The 13,653-nt window shown below is 41.1% G+C and overlaps 3 long non-coding RNA genes across 3 annotated transcripts; all 3 read right to left on the bottom strand.

Moving 5' to 3' along the window:
- Positions 1-17: 17 nt before the first annotated feature.
- LOC146365991 (uncharacterized) lies at positions 18-3,452 on the bottom strand. The gene is made up of 3 exons (XR_014798627.1): positions 3,008-3,452; positions 780-913; positions 18-372 (listed from the first exon to the last, which is right to left on the bottom strand). It is a non-coding gene; the product is annotated as an uncharacterized LOC146365991 (long non-coding RNA).
- A 1,386-nt stretch (positions 3,453-4,838) lies between these two features.
- On the bottom strand, positions 4,839-8,170 carry LOC146365990 (uncharacterized). The gene is made up of 3 exons (XR_014798629.1): positions 7,817-8,170; positions 5,603-5,736; positions 4,839-5,195 (listed from the first exon to the last, which is right to left on the bottom strand). It is a non-coding gene; the product is annotated as an uncharacterized LOC146365990 (long non-coding RNA).
- Positions 8,171-9,648: 1,478 nt separating this feature from the next.
- LOC146365989 (uncharacterized) lies at positions 9,649-13,087 on the bottom strand. The gene is made up of 3 exons (XR_014798626.1): positions 12,643-13,087; positions 10,411-10,544; positions 9,649-10,003 (listed from the first exon to the last, which is right to left on the bottom strand). It is a non-coding gene; the product is annotated as an uncharacterized LOC146365989 (long non-coding RNA).
- Positions 13,088-13,653: the final 566 nt, after the last annotated feature.

Below are 13,653 nucleotides of genomic sequence, written 5' to 3'. Positions count from 1 at the left end.
AAGCTATCAACAGACTGTTGGTGGACACCATGTCACTTTATTTTGTTTTTATCTTGTTTCTTTTTGGTGTAGCCTCATTAAACAAAATGTTTATAAAAATGACCACTTTCATTATGAATTATTATGAAATGAATAATTCATTATTAATTATTTATTATGAACACACCTGCCACCCTCAAGTGGAGGTGGCAGAGAGGAGGCACTTGGAGTTTCGGTCGAGAAAGTGTCCGTGTGACTGAGTCCTGTCCCATCGCTGCTTCAAGGTCTGTCGGTCCAGCTTGTTGAGGGCCTGAGAGCAAAGACGGATATCCTGGACCAGCTCTGACAAACTGTCCAGGTCTTGACTCTCCCAGGGGCCAGAGACCTGACAACCTGCAGGTTAAGCAACAAAGAAACATTTTACTTCATATCCATAATTTCCATTTTCCCCCCTATAAATATTTGACATCCAAATGTAGCCTATGAGCTAGCATCCAGCAATATTTTCTGCCCCATAAAATGGAAAATTAATTCATAACTAATCTTTTTTTTTTTAATCTTCAAACCACACTTCTATATTGTAATGTCTGTGTGAGTACTCATCATGTAACACCTCTGTGCATACATACTAAATGTTCAAACTTAGAAATGTGTCAAAAGGAAACAGACTGATAGCAAGAAACAAACTGTTGCCAAGTACAACTTTGCACAGGTGATAAAAACATCAAAGAAATCCAAATTGTGAATTAGTGTGAAACTCCATGTCCATGGAGTATCTCCAAGTTCACACATATGCATACCTTCGAGGTTTAGAAGTGTCAGTGGTCGACGGGCCTCTCTGACAGACGCCAGGATGTTGTGAAGTCCCGCTGATGTAACAGACGGATTTCCTGACAGATTCAGACTCACCAGTGTGGGACACGACGAGAGGCACCTGTGAAATAATAATAAAAAGTCCAACAGGCCAGTAAAGAGTGACAATTTAAACAAAGGCAAAGCCCTAATAACATGAGTAATAACTGAGCCGTAGAAATGACGCCCGCACACACAAACCTCGCCAAGGTAGCTAGTAACCCTGTGTAAACACATTAGTCAACAATTAAATGTTCAGCTTGTTTAACTCCCAGCTCCACCCACAGCCTGTATCCTAGAAGACAAAGTCTTTAAGTTAAAACAACTTCACATTTGCAACCAACTGCAGCTCATGAGTGTAATAAAGTATTCAGCATCACAGAGACAAGGATCGTTGCAGGTTTATTCTTAACTCATTAAACTCCTACTTTTTTCCATAATTTGTTCCAAATCATTTAACATCTCAACGTCATTCCACATTGTAATCAGTGACTTCCCTTAAGTTTGTCACTCACCATGAGTCCAATAGTAGTCAGATAATGAGCCCCATGTAACTATTCTGTAACCACTGAACATCTGTTCAATTGTCACTTGTCTGTCTGTGCTGAATCCTTTACAAGCACTCTTAAAGGAAAACAAACATTAGCCAAACACACGGTTCATCCTGGTCATCCTGGTCATCCCAATTCTGTTAATCTATCCTTTTGCCGCTGCACTCATATCATTTGATTACTTTTTCTTAAGACATTCAGTCTCTAATTCCTCTGTTTTCATGTTGCAACGTCTCTCACCAGCTCACAAGCTATATTCAGACTTGCTGTTTGACACACACACACACACACACACACACACACACACACACACACACACACACACACACTCTCTCTCTCTCTCTCTTCTCTTCTCACTCTCTCAAACCAACACAGTCCACATTGATTATTCTTCTGGACCTCAGCGGATCCACCAAAATTCATGTAAGTATATCAACCATTCACCGATTTATTTCTTTTCCTCAGACCACGCCGGATCTGTTAATATCAACAACGCTGCACACTCAGAATTGTACAGCTGATTCTTCCCTTCAGACCGCGCCGGATCTGTTACTTCAGCACAATAAACACTGATTTTCCTTCTAAATCAGTTTACCAAGAGCCACAAAACCATTTCTGACTCGATTTTCTGAAATTCTGTGTCACTTAAACATCCTGACAGCACCAGGTGTTTTCTGTCGGACTTCCTCGTCCCAAATGACTCTTTTTACTCACAAATAAGTGTATCTCAAAATGATCTTCTGATCATAGCTATTCCTGAGGCCACAAATCTCAGCAGCGCCACCTGAGTAAAATTTTAGTAAACCTCTTTACTAAGGAGGAAGTTCTTCAACTTCCTGACCAAACACTTATTGAACCATAAACTGACCAATAACTCTTATATTCTCTTATTCTTTAATCACACACTGGTCTCTTTTCTCTCCTATTTCCTCATAACATCTCATGTTACTTTTATCTCAGTACTGTCTTTTTCTCAAAGTTTCATTATCCTTACTTCAAAGCTTCTCATTACTTCAAAGTTCCCGTTCATCACTGTGTTAATGTTATGCTAACATAGCTGTTTCGCTAGTCACATAGCACATCACTATATACCAGCTAGCCAAACTTCAGTAACCCTACAAACATCACTGCTGCTTGCTTTCCTGTCTTCATGTATGTCGGAAGTGATAGCAGAGCTGTGCCTTTTAATTTGTTTTAGAAATCCCTCAGTCAGAACCTGGTATATGATATTTAGATGGAAACTAGCGAGCTAACTCTCTGCTAACTTCTAACTCCGTTACATTTCAGAAATTCTTTTTTCATGGATGCCTGGGTGTTAAACTTCATTGTTACACCTGGTAGAGCAGCCACACTGATCATTTTATTACAGATGAAAGAATTCAGACAGTTTTTAAACTCTCAGTGATCCTGCAGTGATCGTTTGACTTTGGGACCTGCAGTGTGGTTTGGGTCCAGACACGGCTAATGACCAGACTTAAAGACCAAATTTCGGGTCACTTTTGCCGGTCCCAAGCCCAAATAAAGGAGCTAGCTTGAAGCGTGACATAAAAAACAATAATTGCTAAGAAAAGTGTCATTTGTAGTTCTAAATATATTCTAAATGCATTTAGATCGTTTTTACTCACTTTATGTCTCTTCCACGATCTTATGTCTCTCTCCTATGTTGGTTAGGACCACAGTGATACTGGGAATTCCACGGTGTTCACTGTCTTCAGCAAGCTTACAAGGGCCGGTTGAAGGGCTACAGTCTTATCATACATGTGCAGTGTTCCTACAAGCCATAAGGTTACCTTGAGTGAGGAAGATGATGATTTACAGTCCGTCTGAGTGCATAGGTTGATGTGCAAGCACATTTGTCCCATTCTCCACAGAGGGCAGTGGGCATAGGTGTGACGTCACAAACACTTAAGTTGCTGCGTTAGAGTGACAGCAGAAAATTGTGAGCGTTACACTTGTATGCGGCAAGAAGTAGGCACACATTGCCAGGGATGTGGTTGGAACGGCTGACTAGATAAGGCCTGGTGTCCAGCTAATGAAAAAGAGCCGAAAATGGGGGTGTGGCTGTGCACTGGTGTGCACTTTAAATGTACCCCTTCTGCCCTGCCTTACAGGGCCGCCCAAGTGGCTCATGGGAACGTGACAGGCCCCATGGCAGAGATTGAGGACAGAGGGCAGTGGTTCGAATCCCATGCGGACCAATGTAGGGAAATACAAAAAAAAATTAGAAACAGTTTCCTGGCTCTGAAATTCACCTGCTGGCCTTGCTTAGGAGACCGCAGGCGAGCCCGCAGTAGAAGGGTTCTCTCTGCTTTTTACCGCTGTCTCAAAACATTTTTTCCATCAATCAATATTGCTTGTTATGGTTGCTATGGACCACCAAACACGCCACGCCACGCATTGTCGCTTTCGCAATCTTTTCTTCATGTCCAAACAAACGCTCAATTTTGCCTTCATTAACACAAATTAGACATCAAAACCTAGGTATTTTTCTTGCCTTTCACAAAATGCCACTGTCATTATTGTAGGACTTGCCGTTTTCTCGCCAATGGCCTCGAAGCAACACAGTTTAAAAATCTCCACATTCAAAGTATATGGAGACTTCAGTGAAAATGACAGCTGAAATTCTGTAACGGAGGCGTTTTCAACTCGTCATATCTTCTAGATGTATTTTTCTTTAGAGACCTGAAAACCGCCTTGATTCTTTTTTTTTTTTTTTTTTTTTTTTTTATTAAAGCCTGCTGATTGTTACAGTGAAAGAATGATGTCGACAGCCCGTGTACTTTTGGAGTTACAGAACATTTTGTAACACGAAGAAACAGCAGTTTTCACCTCTCAGTTGTGGTAAACGCTTGAAATAGATTATGGAGAACGTGCTTTGGGAGCGAGAGACCCGGGTTGAAATCTAGCCAGTGGCAGTATCTAATATCTTTCCCTAATTCACTTTATAATTACAAATTCTCAACACTTGAACATTCCCACGTGTGTTCTGATCAAAACAGTGCAAGAATGAGCTCTTTAGCGTTTGATTTTCAACTTATCCACATTTCTTTGCGGACACTCCTGCATGTCACAAATACATTGCACAAAGCGCATCTGTGGCTGTGTACCATTCGTGGTGCGTTGGCTCCCTCTACTGGTACGCGCCTCACACATTTAAAAATGCAGGGTGTCTTTACACTGTCATAGCTTCTAGATAGATTTCTTCAGAGACCTGAAAATCGCTGTGATTATTCACCATAGCCTGCTGAGTCTTACAGCGAAAGAACGATGTCAACGTATAGCATCGTCAGTTACTTTAATTGTGTTTGGGGTTTTTTTTTTATCAAATCCTACAAAACAGGACCATTGTGACACAAAACCTCTCACACACTAACACAAACTCTTTATACAGACACAGAGCTTTCCATGTATAAATAAGGCAGACAAAAATGCATAAAACACAAGCTATCAACAGACTGTTGGTGGACACCATGTCACTTTATTTTGTTTTTATCTTGTTTCTTTTTGGTGTAGCCTCATTAAACAAAATGTTTATAAAAATGACCACTTTTATTATGAATTATTATGAAATGAATAATTCATTATTAATTATTTATTATGAACACACCTGCCACCCTCAAGTGGAGGTGGCAGAGAGGAGGCACTTGGAGTTTCGGTCGAGAAAGTGTCCGTGTGACTGAGTCCTGTCCCATCGCTGCTTCAAGGTCTGTCGGTCCAGCTTGTTGAGGGCCTGAGAGCAAAGACGGATATCCTGGACCAGCTCTGACAAACTGTCCAGGTCTTCACTCTCCCAGGGGCCAGAGACCTGACAACCTGCAGGTTAAGCAACAAAGAAACATTTTACTTCATATCCATAATTTCCATTTTCCCCCCTATAAATATTTGACATCCAAATGTAGCCTATGAGCTAGCATCCAGCAATATTTTCTGCCCCATAAAATGGAAAATTAATTCACAACTAATCTTTTTTTTTTTAATCTTCAAACCACACTTCTATATTGTAATGTCTGTGTGTGTACTCATCATGTAACACCTCTGTGCATACATACTAAATGTTCAAACTTAGAAATGTGTCAAAAGGAAACAGACTGATAGCAAGAAACAAACTGTTGCCAAGTACAACTTTGCACAGGTGATAAAAACATCAAAGAAATCCAAATTGTGAATTAGTGTGAAACTCCATGTCCATGAAGTATCTCCAAGTTCACACATATGCATACCTTCGAGGTTTAGAAGTGTCAGTGGTCGACGGGCCTCTCTGACAGACGCCAGGATGTTGTGAAGTCCCGCTGATGTAACAGACGGATTTCCTGACAGATTCAGACTCACCAGTGTGGGACACGACGAGAGGCACCTGTGAAATAATAATAAAAAGTCCAACAGGCCAGTAAAGAGTGACAATTTAAACAAAGGCAAAGCCCTAATAACATGAGTAATAACTGAGCCGTAGAAATGACGCCCGCACACACAAACCTCGCCAAGGTAGCTAGTAACCCTGTGTAAACACATTAGTCAACAATTAAATGTTCAGCTTGTTTAACTCCCAGCTCCACCCACAGCCTGTATCCTAGAAGACAAAGTCTTTAAGTTAAAACAACTTCACATTTGCAACCAACTGCAGCTCATGAGTGTAATAAAGTATTCAGCATCACAGAGACAAGGATCGTTGCAGGTTTATTCTTAACTCATTAAACTCCTACTTTTTTCCATAATTTGTTCCAAATCATTTAACATCTCAACGTCATTCCACATTGTAATCAGTGACTTCCCTTAAGTTTGTCACTCACCATGAGTCCAATAGTAGTCAGATAATGAGCCCCATGTAACTATTCTGTAACCACTGAACATCTGTTCAATTGTCACTTGTCTGTCTGTGCTGAATCCTTTACAAGCACTCTTAAAGGAAAACAAACATTAGCCAAACACACGGTTCATCCTGGTCATCCTGGTCATCCCAATTCTGTTAATCTATCCTTTTGCCGCTGCACTCATATCATTTGATTACTTTTTCTTAAGACATTCAGTCTCTAATTCCTCTGTTTTCATGTTGCAACGTCTCTCACCAGCTCACAAGCTATATTCAGACTTGCTGTTTGACGCACACACACACACACACACACACACACACACACACACACACTCTCTCTCTCTCTCTTCTCTTCTCACTCTCTCAAACCAACACAGTCCACATTGATTATTCTTCTGGACCTCAGCGGATCCACCAAAATTCATGTAAGTATATCAACCATTCACCGATTTATTTCTTTTCCTCAGACCACGCCGGATCTGTTAATATCAACAACGCTGCACACTCAGAATTGTACAGCTGATTCTTCCCTTCAGACCGCGCCGGATCTGTTACTTCAGCACAATAAACACTGATTTTCCTTCTAAATCAGTTTACCAAGAGCCACAAAACCATTTCTGACTCGATTTTCTGAAATTCTGTGTCACTTAAACATCCTGACAGCACCAGGTGTTTTCTGTCGGACTTCCTCGTCCCAAATGACTCTTTTTACTCACAAATAAGTGTATCTCAAAATGATCTTCTGATCATAGCTATTCCTGAGGCCACAAATCTCAGCAGCGCCACCTGAGTAAAATCTTAGTAAACCTCTTTACTAAGGAGGAAGTTCTTCAACTTCCTGACCAAACACTTATTGAACCATAAACTGACCAATAACTCTTATATTCTCTTATTCTTTAATCACACACTGGTCTCTTTTCTCTCCTATTTCCTCATAACATCTCATGTTACTTTTATCTCAGTACTGTCTTTTTCTCAAAGTTTCATTATCCTTACTTCAAAGCTTCTCATTACTTCAAAGTTCCCGTTCATCACTGTGTTAATGTTATGCTAACATAGCTGTTTCGCTAGTCACATAGCACATCACTATATACCAGCTAGCCAAACTTCAGTAACCCTACAAACATCACTGCTGCTTGCTTTCCTGTCTTCATGTATGTCGGAAGTGATAGCAGAGCTGTGCCTTTTAATTTGTTTTAGAAATCCCTCAGTCAGAACCTGGTATATGATATTTAGATGGAAACTAGCGAGCTAACTCTCTGCTAACTTCTAACTCCGTTACATTTCAGAAATTCTTTTTTCATGGATGCCTGGGTGTTAAACTTCATTGTTACACCTGGTAGAGCAGCCACACTGATCATTTTATTACAGATGAAAGAATTCAGACAGTTTTTAAACTCCCAGTGATCCTGCAGTGATCGTTTGACTTTGGGACCTGCAGTGTGGTTTGGGTCCAGACACGGCTAATGACCAGACTTAAAGACCAAATTTCGGGTCACTTTTGCCGGTCCCAAGCCCAAATAAAGGAGCTAGCTTGAAGCGTGACATAAAAAACAACAATTGCTAAGAAAAGTGTCATTTGTAGTTCTAAATATATTCTAAATGCATTTAGATCGTTTTTACTCACTTTATGTCTCTTCCACGATCTTATGTCTCTCTCCTATGTTGGTTAGGACCACAGTGATACTGGGAATTCCACGGTGTTCACTGTCTTCAGCAAGCTTACAAGGGCCGGTTGAAGGGCTACAGTCTTATCATACATGTGCAGTGTTCCTACAAGCCATAAGGTTACCTTGAGTGAGGAAGATGATGATTTACAGTCCGTCTGAGTCCATAGGTTGATGTGCAAGCACATTTGTCCCATTCTCCACAGAGGGCAGTGGGCATAGGTGTGACGTCACAAACACTTAAGTTGCTGCGTTAGAGTGACAGCAGAAAATTGTGAGCGTTACACTTGTATGCGGCAAGAAGTAGGCACACATTGCCAGGGATGTGGTTGGAACGGCTGACTAGATAAGGCCTGGTGTCCAGCTAATGAAAAAGAGCTGAAAATGGGGGTGTGGCTGTGCACTGGTGTGCACTTTAAATATACCCCTTCTGCACTGCCTTACAGGGCCGCCCAAGTGGCTCATGGGAACGTGACAGGCCCCATGGCAGAGATTGAGGACAGAGGGCAGTGGTTCGAATCCCATGCGGACCAATGTAGGGAAATACAAAAAAAAATTAGAAAAAGTTTCCTGGCTCTGAAATTCACCTGCTGGCCTTGCTTAGGAGACCGCAGGCGAGCCCGCAGTAGAAGGGTTCTCTCTGCTTTTAACCGCTGTCTCAAAACATTTTTTCCATCAATCAATATTGCTTGTTATGGTTGCTATGGACCACCAAACACGCCATGCCACGCATTGTCGCTTTCGCAATCTTTTCTTCATGTCCAAACAAACGCTCAATTTTGCCTTCATTAACACAAATTAGACATCAAAACCTAGGTATTTTTCTTGCCTTTCACAAAATGCCACTGTCATTATTGTAGGACTTGCCGTTTTCTCGCCAATGGCCTCGAAGCAACACAGTTAAAAAATCTCCACATTCAAAGTATATGGAGACTTGAGTGAAAATGACAGCTGAAATTCTGTAACGGAGGCGTTTTCAACTCGTCATATCTTCTAGATGTATTTTTCTTTAGAGACCTGAAAACCGCCTTGATTTTTTTTTTTTTTATTAAAGCCTGCTGATTGTTACAGTGAAAGAATGATGTCGACAGCCCGTGTACTTTTGGAGTTACAGAACATTTTGTAACACGAAGAAACAGCAGTTTTCACCTCTCAGTTGTGGTAAACGCTTGAAATATATTATGGAGAACGTGCTTTGGGAGCGAGAGACCCGGGTTGAAATCTAGCCAGTGGCAGTATCTAATATCTTTCCCTAATTCACTTTATAATTACAAATTCTCAACACTTGAACATTCCCACGTGTGTTCTGATCAAAACAGTGCAAGAATGAGCTCTTTAGCGTTTGATTTTCAACTTATCCACATTTCTTTGCGGACACTCCTGCATGTCACAAATACATTGCACAAAGCGCATCTGTGGCTGTGTACCATTCGTGGTGCGTTGGCTCCCTCTACTGGTACGCGCCTCATTCAAATGTCGCCACACATTTAAAAATGCAGGGTGTCTTTACACTGTCATAGCTTCTAGATAGATTTCTTCAGAGACCTGAAAATCGCTGTGATTATTCACCATAGCCTGCTGAGTCTTACAGTGAAAGAACGATGTCAACGTATAGCATCGTCAGTTACTTTAATTGTGTTTGGGTTTTTTTTTTTATCAAATCCTACAAAACAGGACCATTGTGACACAAAACCTCTCACACACTAACACAAACTCTTTATACAGACACAGAGCTTTCCATGTGTAAATAAGGCAGACAAAAATGCATAAAACACAAGCTATCAACAGACTGTTGGTGGACACCATGTCACTTTATTTTGTTTTTATCTTGTTTCTTTTTGGTGTAGCCTCATTAAACAAAATGTTTATAAAAATGACCACTTTCATTATGAATTATTATGAAATGAATAATTCATTATTAATTATTTATTATGAACACACCTGCCACCCTCAAGTGGAGGTGGCAGAGAGGAGGCACTTGGAGTTTCGGTCGAGAAAGTGTCCGTGTGACTGAGTCCTGTCCCATCGCTGCTTCAAGGTCTGTCGGTCCAGCTTGTTGAGGGCCTGAGAGCAAAGACGGATATCCTGGACCAGCTCTGACAAACTGTCCAGGTCTTGACTCTCCCAGGGGCCAGAGACCTGACAACCTGCAGGTTAAGCAACAAAGAAACATTTTACTTCATATCCATAATTTCCATTTTCCCCCCTATAAATATTTGACATCCAAATGTAGCCTATGAGCTAGCATCCAGCAATATTTTCTGCCCCATAAAATGGAAAATTAATTCATAACTAATCTTTTTTTTTTTAATCTTCAAACCACACTTCTATATTGTAATGTCTGTGTGAGTACTCATCATGTAACACCTCTGTGCATACATACTAAATGTTCAAACTTAGAAATGTGTCAAAAGGAAACAGACTGATAGCAAGAAACAAACTGTTGCCAAGTACAACTTTGCACAGGTGATAAAAACATCAAAGAAATCCAAATTGTGAATTAGTGTGAAACTCCATGTCCATGGAGTATCTCCAAGTTCACACATATGCATACCTTCGAGGTTTAGAAGTGTCAGTGGTCGACGGGCCTCTCTGACAGACGCCAGGATGTTGTGAAGTCCCGCTGATGTAACAGACGGATTTCCTGACAGATTCAGACTCACCAGTGTGGGACACGACGAGAGGCACCTGTGAAATAATAATAAAAAGTCCAACAGGCCAGTAAAGAGTGACAATTTAAACAAAGGCAAAGCCCTAATAACATGAGTAATAACTGAGCCGTAGAAATGACGCCCGCACACACAAACCTCGCCAAGGTAGCTAGTAACCCTGTGTAAACACATTAGTCAACAATTAAATGTTCAGCTTGTTTAACTCCCAGCTCCACCCACAGCCTGTATCCTAGAAGACAAAGTCTTTAAGTTAAAACAACTTCACATTTGCAACCAACTGCAGCTCATGAGTGTAATAAAGTATTCAGCATCACAGAGACAAGGATCGTTGCAGGTTTATTCTTAACTCATTAAACTCCTACTTTTTTCCATAATTTGTTCCAAATCATTTAACATCTCAACGTCATTCCACATTGTAATCAGTGACTTCCCTTAAGTTTGTCACTCACCATGAGTCCAATAGTAGTCAGATAATGAGCCCCATGTAACTATTCTGTAACCACTGAACATCTGTTCAATTGTCACTTGTCTGTCTGTGCTGAATCCTTTACAAGCACTCTTAAAGGAAAACAAACATTAGCCAAACACACGGTTCATCCTGGTCATCCTGGTCATCCCAATTCTGTTAATCTATCCTTTTGCCGCTGCACTCATATCATTTGATTACTTTTTCTTAAGACATTCAGTCTCTAATTCCTCTGTTTTCATGTTGCAACGTCTCTCACCAGCTCACAAGCTATATTCAGACTTGCTGTTTGACACACACACACACACACACACACACACACACACACACACACACACACACACACACACACTCTCTCTCTCTCTCTCTTCTCTTCTCACTCTCTCAAACCAACACAGTCCACATTGATTATTCTTCTGGACCTCAGCGGATCCACCAAAATTCATGTAAGTATATCAACCATTCACCGATTTATTTCTTTTCCTCAGACCACGCCGGATCTGTTAATATCAACAACGCTGCACACTCAGAATTGTACAGCTGATTCTTCCCTTCAGACCGCGCCGGATCTGTTACTTCAGCACAATAAACACTGATTTTCCTTCTAAATCAGTTTACCAAGAGCCACAAAACCATTTCTGACTCGATTTTCTGAAATTCTGTGTCACTTAAACATCCTGACAGCACCAGGTGTTTTCTGTCGGACTTCCTCGTCCCAAATGACTCTTTTTACTCACAAATAAGTGTATCTCAAAATGATCTTCTGATCATAGCTATTCCTGAGGCCACAAATCTCAGCAGCGCCACCTGAGTAAAATTTTAGTAAACCTCTTTACTAAGGAGGAAGTTCTTCAACTTCCTGACCAAACACTTATTGAACCATAAACTGACCAATAACTCTTATATTCTCTTATTCTTTAATCACACACTGGTCTCTTTTCTCTCCTATTTCCTCATAACATCTCATGTTACTTTTATCTCAGTACTGTCTTTTTCTCAAAGTTTCATTATCCTTACTTCAAAGCTTCTCATTACTTCAAAGTTCCCGTTCATCACTGTGTTAATGTTATGCTAACATAGCTGTTTCGCTAGTCACATAGCACATCACTATATACCAGCTAGCCAAACTTCAGTAACCCTACAAACATCACTGCTGCTTGCTTTCCTGTCTTCATGTATGTCGGAAGTGATAGCAGAGCTGTGCCTTTTAATTTGTTTTAGAAATCCCTCAGTCAGAACCTGGTATATGATATTTAGATGGAAACTAGCGAGCTAACTCTCTGCTAACTTCTAACTCCGTTACATTTCAGAAATTCTTTTTTCATGGATGCCTGGGTGTTAAACTTCATTGTTACACCTGGTAGAGCAGCCACACTGATCATTTTATTACAGATGAAAGAATTCAGACAGTTTTTAAACTCTCAGTGATCCTGCAGTGATCGTTTGACTTTGGGACCTGCAGTGTGGTTTGGGTCCAGACACGGCTAATGACCAGACTTAAAGACCAAATTTCGGGTCACTTTTGCCGGTCCCAAGCCCAAATAAAGGAGCTAGCTTGAAGCGTGACATAAAAAACAATAATTGCTAAGAAAAGTGTCATTTGTAGTTCTAAATATATTCTAAATGCATTTAGATCGTTTTTACTCACTTTATGTCTCTTCCACGATCTTATGTCTCTCTCCTATGTTGGTTAGGACCACAGTGATACTGGGAATTCCACGGTGTTCACTGTCTTCAGCAAGCTTACAAGGGCCGGTTGAAGGGCTACAGTCTTATCATACATGTGCAGTGTTCCTACAAGCCATAAGGTTACCTTGAGTGAGGAAGATGATGATTTACAGTCCGTCTGAGTGCATAGGTTGATGTGCAAGCACATTTGTCCCATTCTCCACAGAGGGCAGTGGGCATAGGTGTGACGTCACAAACACTTAAGTTGCTGCGTTAGAGTGACAGCAGAAAATTGTGAGCGTTACACTTGTATGCGGCAAGAAGTAGGCACACATTGCCAGGGATGTGGTTGGAACGGCTGACTAGATAAGGCCTGGTGTCCAGCTAATGAAAAAGAGCCGAAAATGGGGGTGTGGCTGTGCACTGGTGTGCACTTTAAATGTACCCCTTCTGCCCTGCCTTACAGGGCCGCCCAAGTGGCTCATGGGAACGTGACAGGCCCCATGGCAGAGATTGAGGACAGAGGGCAGTGGTTCGAATCCCATGCGGACCAATGTAGGGAAATACAAAAAAAAATTAGAAACAGTTTCCTGGCTCTGAAATTCACCTGCTGGCCTTGCTTAGGAGACCGCAGGCGAGCCCGCAGTAGAAGGGTTCTCTCTGCTTTTTACCGCTGTCTCAAAACATTTTTTCCATCAATCAATATTGCTTGTTATGGTTGCTATGGACCACCAAACACGCCACGCCACGCATTGTCGCTTTCGCAATCTTTTCTTCATGTCCAAACAAACGCTCAATTTTGCCTTCATTAACACAAATTAGACATCAAAACCTAGGTATTTTTCTTGCCTTTCACAAAATGCCACTGTCATTATTGTAGGACTTGCCGTTTTCTCGCCAATGGCCTCGAAGCAACACAGTTTAAAAATCTCCACATTCAAAGTATATGGAGACTTCAGTGAAAATGACAGCTGAAATTCTGTAACGGAGG

The sequence above is a fragment of the Perissodus microlepis genome, chromosome 19 (assembly GCF_051167445.1).
Source record: "Perissodus microlepis isolate ML-2025 ecotype Zambia chromosome 19, ASM5116744v1, whole genome shotgun sequence".
Classification (NCBI taxonomy): Eukaryota; Metazoa; Chordata; class Actinopteri; order Cichliformes; family Cichlidae; genus Perissodus; species Perissodus microlepis.
This window is presented reverse-complemented; position numbering and strand designations above follow the sequence as displayed.